This window comes from Cnephaeus nilssonii (genome assembly GCF_951640355.1).
Source record: "Cnephaeus nilssonii genome assembly, chromosome: 3".
NCBI classification, from domain to species: Eukaryota; Metazoa; Chordata; class Mammalia; order Chiroptera; family Vespertilionidae; genus Cnephaeus; species Cnephaeus nilssonii.
The window spans coordinates 76,196,515-76,206,102 of NC_137074.1; the positions used below are offsets into that span (position 1 = coordinate 76,196,515).

The following is a 9,588-nucleotide window of genomic DNA, read 5'->3' on the forward strand; positions in this document are numbered from 1 at the left end:
TGTTCTACATTGTATTTTACATTGATTAACTCAATCTTCACAATAAATCTTTAAATAAGGATAATTGTAGCTCCCAGTGTACAGTGAGGACAGAACTTCTCTGAAGTCATGGCTGCTGGATTCAAGCATCAACATCTGATGACTAGAAAGAAAGGGAAAGGAAGAGGAGTGAAATTTTGCCTCTGTTATATTTTGTTCTTTATTCTTATTTTTAAGTGCAATTAAAGGGAATTAAAAATATTTCTCTCACATTCAAATGGTAAGCCTCACCAAGCAGCGGCCATGTCTGTTTTCTCTCTCCAGGGTATCTCTTGCATCTAGTCTGTGTCCAATACAAAACAGACAATAAACATTCATGGTGCAAATTGATGAATGATCTCAAAAACTTTTACTTTTTCTTTATGACCCTCTTGCTTTCTTTGTGACCCTCTTACTTTGTGATCCTTTTACTTTCTCTTTCTTCTCTTTCCAATTTCTGCGCTTGTTTTAATCTCCTCTAAAATAATTTCTGAACAACATCTGGGTTACAGTTATCTAACACTTTGTGAATAGTTACAGCTTTTTGATTGCAATCATTGCTAATAGAAGAATTGGGGTTAGTTGGGGAGATGAATCCATTAAGAGCATGTTTTCCTTACAGGATATCATCGACAAGAATTCTCTGAGATGCATTATGAAGACCATGCTGAAATACGGAGTCCATATCTAGATGGTGAGCATCTTTTTGTGAGATCCTTTACCATATACTATTTTGTAATAATTTCTGGCAGTAGAATAATTCTAAAGAACAATCTCTGGTTGCATGTGCCAAAGCTGACAATGCTGATAGAACTAATTAACTTCTATGTAATGTGTCTATAAATTGATTTATAAAGCTATTTATTGACTAGTACATACAAGGTTTATGTAAGTATGTGACTCCTAAACCAAACCATGGAAATTCCAAGGGAACTGTATTTTAGTTCTTTACTTGATTATTAATCCTAATATTCCTCATAGTTTATAACTTTTGACCATCTTCAATTTATTGGTTCTGAGAAGATGCTAACCATCCTCATTAAAGGAATAATAAAATAGCTTTACTTCACACAGTGCTTTCTTTTAATTCCTTGATAGCATTTTAGAATTTAAAAACATCCATTCCTAAATTATTCTTATGATTGAACCTTAATTAATTCACTTAAATTTAGTGTACCCTCTTTTCCATTTCCAAATGAAAGGATAGTCTTGACCTACTTTTCAGAAGAGCCAATAAATATGATTACTTGAGCCTTCCCAGTAAGCTCAAGTAATCATATTTGTACTTTAAACATAAATAATTGTTCTGGATATAGGAAAAACTAATCACAATTTTTTTAAAAAAATTAAAAATAGTTAAAAAATCTAGGATGCAAACAAGAACTTGCTAATGCTAAATAAGGCAAAAGAACATAATTTTCCCACTTAATTATAAAAATCTATTTAATCAGTGAAGGAGTCATTCCTTTTAGTGAGTGTCTAGTAGGGGAGCTCCAGAGCACAATCATGACCTCCTTCCGTTGTGCTAAGTTCAAGATCACATTTAAGGAAATGTGACAATGGGGCAGTTCCCTTGATTAAAGCACTTAAATAAATAAATAAGTAGATAGACACATTTGCCAGCTGAGTGGGGTTGGGGGAGGAGAAAATGGAGCTATAAATCCTATAAGAATAGTTTTATTGTTTTTTAAAACTTTTGTGGATTATTTAAATTGTGCTTCTCTGATTGCTATAGTTTATAATGTTTCATTTTGTTTCAAAGCATTTGCTTTGATTGTCTCATAATCATAGTTAGCAAATTGCTCTAACATCTACCTTACAGTTTCTCTCCAGTAATGCGAAGGATAATTGAAGCTATGTGAATGTGCTTTCCTTTTCTGTCCCTAGAATGAGACCATAATAGTCAAAATCTGAAGTTTTATATTTGTAGAAAATTTATTTCAGAAAACCTTACCAATTTGTAATATTTCAGACTTGTTTCTTGACAGTTTAATTTTATATACTCATCCATTCTAATCACCCCCTCACAAATTTTAATAATCCTATTCAGTTTGGCAGTATTGAAGAAGAAAGATAAATTTCCTATTTTTGTTCTTTTTCTTTTTGGGTAGATCCACAGCATTGCAGAGAACATTTTTTTTTTTAAATCAGTTGTCTTGTGTGCCAAAACTCTGCTCTTACCTTGTACCCTAGTCCTCAGCTCTGGTTTCAGAGGTTATCAATGGGGAGAATCTTCACCCTCCCTCTTGCTTTGCATGATCTCCTAGGCCTGATGTCCATTTATGCAACTTTCCCAGGTTGATTTGAGAGTGAACAAAAATGTCATTATGCAGGAGTCAAGCAGGGCTTTTGGCATTTAGAGGTGTGTGTGTGTGTGTGTGTGTGTGTGTGTGTGTGTGTGTATGTGTGTGAGAGAGAGAGAGAGAGAGAGAGAGAGAGAGAGAGAGAGAGAATGGTTATATCTACTCTAATAATACCATAATCACAACCAGGTCAAACAACTGTCGTTGATTATCTGATAGTAACTACAGTTGCTGTGGAAAGAAAAACGGTGTTGTAGTACAGTAGAGAAAATAAAGGTTTAAATGTCAGCTCCGGATTCATAGATAGTTAGCTTTCATTTCCTTTACAAGTTCATTAAACCCATCTGAATCTGTTTTCTTATCTGTAAAATAGAAATAATAATACAATGTTGTGTGTTCTCTTCTGCTCCTTAGTACTCCACTGAGGTGGCTTATCATTATACATAGAAATATGATAATATCTGAAACAGAGCTATCAAAATATCCTAATATATAAAAAGCCAGGTGCTGTCACAACCTGGATGACCGAACAGCAGGCTGGGGAGCTGAGGGAGCCGGAGGTGTTCAATCAGTGGCAGTGGTGACTGGCGAGCTGCTGGAAGGCAGACCTCTTGGTCCCGCCTCCCGGACCCCGGACTCCAATCAATGGGTGGCTGAGGCGGGGTGGAACTGGGGACTGGCTCCCTTAGTAGTGCTGCAGGTTCAGTCTCAAGAGGACAGGCCAGGCACCAAGGACCAGCACTGCCGGCAGGATCCTGACAGCGCTGCTGGCCTCCTGGAACTCGGCCTCAGGCACTGTGGCTGCATCCCCTCCCCAGCCACTCCACAGGAAGAAAGGACACCGCCAGCAGCGCCAGGGGCGACCAGCGGTGACTGCTCCCCCCGTGCTCCCTCCAGGTCACTCCAGCTGGCCCCCGCCCACCTCGCTCCAGATGCAGTGTGATCACTGCACACGGAAGGAATGTAGTAAAAAAACAAAAACCGATGACCAAGGGCCTGCCTCCACGAGCTCTCGGGGGCCTCTGAGCACTGGGCACCCCAACTGTTTTAGGGGCTTCAGGTGAGCGGGGGACACAGAGGGGTCAGGAAACCTCCCTCGAGGCCGGGCCATTGGTCTGATCGGGGATCCATCCATCCTGCCATCTGCCACAGCCGCCTCCGAGGAGAAGGGGAGAACAAAGGGAGGGGGCGGTTCTGCAAACCCCAGAGGGAATCCAGGGTCCCAGGTGCTCTGTCCCGCCCGCTGACACTTTCGGTTTCTCCCCAAGTCAGAGGTGCCACCGGAGAGACCCTGGGCGGGCGCCTGGTGCAGCACCTCTCCATGTTTGCCTGTTGGTCTCTGTGTCTGTCTCTGTGTCTGTCAGGCTATCCCCGAGCTTGCCTCCACTTCTAGAACTAAGCTTCCAGTATAGCGACAACCCGCAAACCCTCATCCCTTTCCTATGGCAGGATACTTGCCCCCCACAGGCTGCACCCCTCCACCCCCTCCTCCCTCCCTGTGATTGCTGGGTACCCGGAGCAGGTGCAGCATCCTGGGCCCAGATGGCGCCAGTGCCCGCCCATGTGCCTGCCCCTGCGCCTGGCTTCGCTCTCTTCCCCTTGCCCGGCCCCAGTGCCCTGAGGCCTGCTGCCGGGCCTGCAACCCCTCTTGCCACTGCCCGGGGTACCTTCTGGCCTCGAATTCTTGGTGCCAATTGATCAAACCCTGATTCACCAGAGGGCTGTGCGAGTGTAAACACTCCTAGGCTGGGAGACAAGTACCCGGTATGAACTGTGCTCAGGGGTGGACAGCCCGTGGGTCAGGGGGCTGAAGAGAGCAACTGCTGTGCACATCTGTGCTGCGGGCCCGCTGGCCCCTTCACATCCATCTGGTGGACCCCAGGGACCAAGCGATGGAAGTACAGTCGCCACCAGGCACCACCATTGGCATGTGCTGCAGACCTGGCATCCCTCCCTCCCCAAGTTCTCCATTCAAGATGCTGATCGCCATATGATCCACGAGTGGTGGGGCCCTGCTGGACCTGTGGCTGTGGCACGGACACCAACTTTGAGGTGAAGACTCCAGATGAGTCCCGCAGTGTGGGCCGCATCAGCAGCAGTGTGTGTGTGGGGGGGAGGCTGCTCCAAGAAGCCCTCACGGATGCAGATGACTTTGGCTTGCAGTTCCCGCTGGATCTGGATGTGAGCGTGAAGGCTGTACTGCTGGGAGCCACATTCCTCATTGACTACATGTTCTTTGAGAAGCGAGGAGGCACTGGGCCCTCTGCCATCACCAGTTAGGTGATATCTCAGGGTGAGGACCATCCCCTCAGCCAGAACTCAAGCTGGTCACCTGGCCTGGCCTGGCCCCTCCTCAGAGGCAGCCCTTTCCTCCATGTGCACTGCCGAGGACAGACAGGGATGCCTAAGAGGCTGGGCCATGGTGCCCCATCCCTACCTACTCCCCTGGCCTCCTTCACCTGTGGCCCCCACAGAAGGGTATGCATGAGAGCCCTTCCCCTGCTACCTCTCACCACTGTCTCTGCCAGCCCTCAGCACACAGGCATGTCGGCTTTCAAACTTGCCCTACTCACTTCCTCTCACCCCCTTCCAGGGCCTCTGCTGTGGATGGGGCCTTTGGAATCCAGGGCTCTGGGGTTTTGCAACAGAGCTGGGGTGGGAAAGGGTAAACAGCACCAAAGATGGCTGATATGGCCACCCACCTCTGCCTCAGCTTGACCAATTAGTTCAGCCTCAGAACGTGGCACTCATAGGGGATCCCTACTTCCCCAGCAATGGCTCTAGGACCCCGGCCCCAGTACCAACCTCCTCTCCCCTTCGGCCCTTCCCACAGTTGGTGCTTGCTGCAACTCCATGTGCCTTACTTAACCACCCCTTCCTTCCCTGTTCTTACAAAGGAGGCTGTATCTTTGTATGTTATATTCATATAAATTTGTAACATTTTGGGGGGAAAAAACACAAAAACAACAACAACCGATAACCAAGAGAATGCCGCAGTCACCGTCCGGAGTCCAGCTCAGAATGGAGAGAAGGGAGAATTCCATAAGTTGGCCGATACCAAGATTTTTCTGAGTGACTGCCTGGCGTGTGACAGTTGTGTGACTGCAGAGGAAGGAGTCCAAGTTTCTCAGCAGAACACCAAGGACTTCTTCCATGTTCTGAACCTTAATAAGAAATGTGACACCTCACAGCACAAGGTGCTGGTAGTGTCCGTGTGTCTGCCTTATTCAGTCTCTGCCTTATTTTGCTGCTAAATTCAGCCTCAATGTCACTGAAGCATCCAGAGGCTCTGCGGCTTTCTCAAAAGCCTCGGGGCGCACTATCTTTCACATGAAGATAGCTGCGGACTTAGCATCCTGGAGAGTCAGAAGGAATTTGGGCATTGGTACTGCCAGCACCATGAGGAAGAGCCCCGGCTACCCATGCTGACCTCCGCCTGCCCTGGCTGGGCCCAATATGCAGAGCGTGTGCTGGGTCACCCCATCACCCCCACCTCTGCACGGCCAAGTCTCCCCAGCAGATCATGGGCTCTCTGGTGAAGGATTACTTCATCAGGCAGCAGAAACTGTCCCCAGACAATATTTTCCACATCATTGTGGCCCGTGTTATGAGAAGAAACTGGAGGCCCTTTGAGAAGATGTTCCCACAGCTTTACATAGTTCCCAGGTGCTGACTGTGTGTTAACCTCAGGTGAAATTGTCCAGATAATGGAGCAAAGTGACTTCGCCTCAAATGACGCTGCCGTGGACATTCTGTTTGGAGACGTGAAGGAGGAGGAGGTAAGGCTCCGACGGGCACCTGGCACACATCTTCAGGCACATGGCCAAGGAGCTGTTCAACAAGGACATAGGGGCACTCACTTACCGCCCCTGAGGAACAGACTTCCAGGAGGTCACCCTTGGAAGGGCCGAAGAGGTTCTGCTACGCTTTGAGGCTGCTTACGGCTTTCGGGACATCCGGAAGTGGTCCTGAAGCTGAAGAGAAGTAAGTTCCCCTGCCACTTCGTGGAGGTCCTGGCCTATGCCGGGGATGCCTAAGCGGCAGGGGCCAGGCCCAGGCGGACAACAGGCGTGCAGACAGGGCACTGTGCGGCAGATGGAAGGCATCTATGCTGCCATCCTGGTGTGGCCCCCGGAGACCAGCGCCCATGTGCAGGAGCTGTACCAGGAGTGGCTAGCGGGGGGGGGGGGGTGGGCAACTCCCCCGGGGCCCAGCTGCCCTGCACACCACCTAGCAGGGCCCAGGGCAGCCTGCCAGGACATCAAATGGTGAAGGTCCAGCAGACGCCTGGCCTGCAGGCCGCATGAGGAGGGGTGTCAGATGTGTGAAGAAAAGGCTTAGCATCTCTGTCATGGCTTTGGTTTTCAGAATTCCCTGCTCCCCATCTGTCGTCTCTCTCCCTCTGAGGGGCACTGTCATCGTCACATAGGTGCAACTGGAATATTGTATCTCAAGAGGATTGCTCCAATGTATGTATCCTTTTATCTGACGATGAAAAATTCCAAAGAACAAGAATGGAGACAGACTACTGTCCTTTAGGCTTAAAAAAAACCCAGAAGTGTCCTGGGAAGAGCTGGGACTTGTTTCTGTCCACGCACCTCAGAGAGATTGGATGAGAAAATGGCCTGGCTTGGCCCTGACTTTATCTACTTATGTTACTCTTGAAGGTGTCTTTGCCACAATGTGAATAAACTGCCACCTTTTGGAATAGGGGCTCATAGGAAAGTCTGCATTCCCAACTTTTCTTGAAACAGATTTATGTTCTGCAGCTGTGGCCACTGTCCTGAGACCAGGTCCTGTCGACCAGGTCCTGTGGATAGAAATCAGGGGGCACTGGAGTGGAGGCCCCATGCCCTTTTACATTCAGGGATTGAGCTGAACTCACTTTGGGGGAGGCCTGGCAGGGATGACAAGTGTGACAGATGGAAAGATGGAGAATGGAGAGGTGGACACCCTGCATGGTCCCTCCCTGGGTGGGTTCAGGCAGATGTAGGCCAGCCAGCCCACCCCACAATTGGGTGAGATAGCGTCCTCTGTGTCCACCTCTCACCTCATGGGCCCGGCCACTCCCCTCAGCTCCGGGCAGCCCTCTGCATTCCATGACAGCATGCTCTGCCCTCACATGCTGCTCGCCCTAAATGAGAAGGAAGAGAGCAGTTGGCCCACAGACAACTACATCATATCTTATAAAACAGTAATATGCAAATTAACCATCACTCCGCGACAAAAATGGCGGCGCCCATGGCCACAAGATGGGGGCGCCCAGTCCTCTCATCCCTGCCAGAGTCCCCCAGTCTGCCCAGCCTTCGCAATGCAGGTTGTCCAGCTCGGAGGCGCCTGTGCCCCCACACCACGATTCCGCCCAGCGGTGTCAGCCTGGGCTGGGGTCTCAGCCTGCGAGGGCACGCACCCCAACGGCATGATCCCCCTCCCAGCGGCCATAGCCTAGGCTGAGCCTAAGCCTGCGAGAGAGGTGCGCACCCCCATGGCGCGAACCCCTCCCAGCGGCCTTAGCCTGGGCTGAGTCTAAGCCTGAAAGGGCTTAAATCCCAATTGCACGATCCCCCTCCCAGCGGCCATAGCCTGGGCTGGGGTCTCAGCGTGTGAGGGGCGCGCACCCCCACAGCGCGATCCCCCTCCCAGCAGTCATAGCCTGGGCTGGGGTCTCAGCGTGCGAGGGGCACGCACCCCCACAGCGCAATCCCCCTCCCAGCAGCCATAGCCTGGGCTGGGGTCTCAGCGTGCGAGGGGCGCGCACCCCCCACAGCGCGATCCCCTCCCAGCAGCCATAGCCTGGGCTGAGTCTAAGCCTGCGAGGGGCGCGCACCCCCACAGTGCGATGCCCCTCCCCGCAGCCATAGCCTGGGCTGGGGTCTCAGCGTGTGAGGGGCGCGCACCCCCACAACGCGATCCCCCTCCCAGCAGCCATAGCCTGGGCTGGGGTCTCAGCCTGTGAAGGGTGCAATCCCCCTCCCAGCAGCCATAGCCTGGGCTGGGGTCTCAGCGTGCGAGGGGCGCGCACCCCCACAGCCCGATCCCCCTCCCAGCAGCCATAGCCTGGGCTGGGGTCTCAGCGTGTGAGGGGCGCGCACCCTCACAACGCGATCCCCCTCCCAGCAGCCATAGCCTGGGCTGGGGTCTCAGCTTGCGAGGGGCGCGTACCCCCACAGCCCGATCCCCCTCCCAGCAGCCATAGCCTGGGATGAGTCTAAGCCTGCGAGGGGCGTACACCCCCACAACGCGATCCCCCTCCCAGCAGCCATAGCCTGGGCTGGGGTCTCAGCCTGTGAAGGGTGCAATCCCCCTCCTGGCAGCCATAGCCTGGGCTGGGGTCTCAGTGCGAGGGGCACGTACCCCCACAGCGCGATCCCCCTCCCAGCAGCCATAGACTTATCTGGGGTCTCAGAGTTTGAGGGACGTGCACCCCCACAGCGCGATCCCCCTTTCAGCGGCCGTAGCCTGGGCTGAGCCTAAGCCTGTGATGGGCGTTCACCCCAACAGCCTTAGCATGGGCTGGAGTCTCAGCATGCGAGGGGCATGCACCCCACGGCCCGATCCCCCTTCTAGCAGCCATAGCCTGGGCTGAGTCTAAACCTGCGAGGGGCACACACCCCCATGGCACGATCCCCCTCCCAGTGGCGGCAGCCTGTGGTCTCAACCACTGAGTCACACCAGCCAGGCAGATATGGAGAAGTCTTAAATGTTACTTTTTTTGTTACATATATTTTATTGATTTTTTACAGAGAGGAAGGGAAAGGGCTAGAGAGCTAGAAACATCTATGAGAGAGAGACATTGATCAGCTGCCTCCTGCACACTCCCCACTGGGTATGTGCCCCTAACCAAGGTACATGTCCTTGACCAGAATCGAACCTGGGACCCTTGAGTCTGCAGGCCGATGCTCCATCCACTGAGCCAAACCAATTAGGGGTGTCCAATATGTTAAAGAAAAAACCTTATATAATAAAGAGGGAATATGCAGGGGAGGGCATTTGGGGGTGACCGGGTTGTCAGGGGAGGGCAGTTGGGGATGATTGGGCTGGCAGGGGAACAGTTAGGCATCGATCAGGCTTGCAGGGGAGTGGTTAGGGGGTGATCAGGTTTGCAGGCAGAAGCGGTTAGGGGCAATTAGGCAGGCAGGCAAGCAGTTGGGAGCCAGCACTTCCAGATTGTGAAAGGGATGTCTGACTGCCTGTTTAGGCCCGATCCCTGCAGGATCGGGCCTAAACAGGCAGTCAGACATTCCCCGAGGGATCCCAGATTGGAGAG

General features: G+C 51.4%; 1 pseudogene across 1 annotated transcript; it reads left to right on the plus strand.

Annotated features, from left to right (window-relative positions):
- The first annotated feature begins 3,763 nt into the window (after positions 1-3,763).
- LOC307097068 (phospholipid scramblase 3-like) lies at positions 3,764-4,601 on the plus strand (annotated as a pseudogene). The gene is made up of 2 exons: positions 3,764-4,052; positions 4,204-4,601. The product of its transcript is annotated as a phospholipid scramblase 3-like (transcript).
- The last annotated feature ends 4,987 nt before the right edge of the window (positions 4,602-9,588 follow it).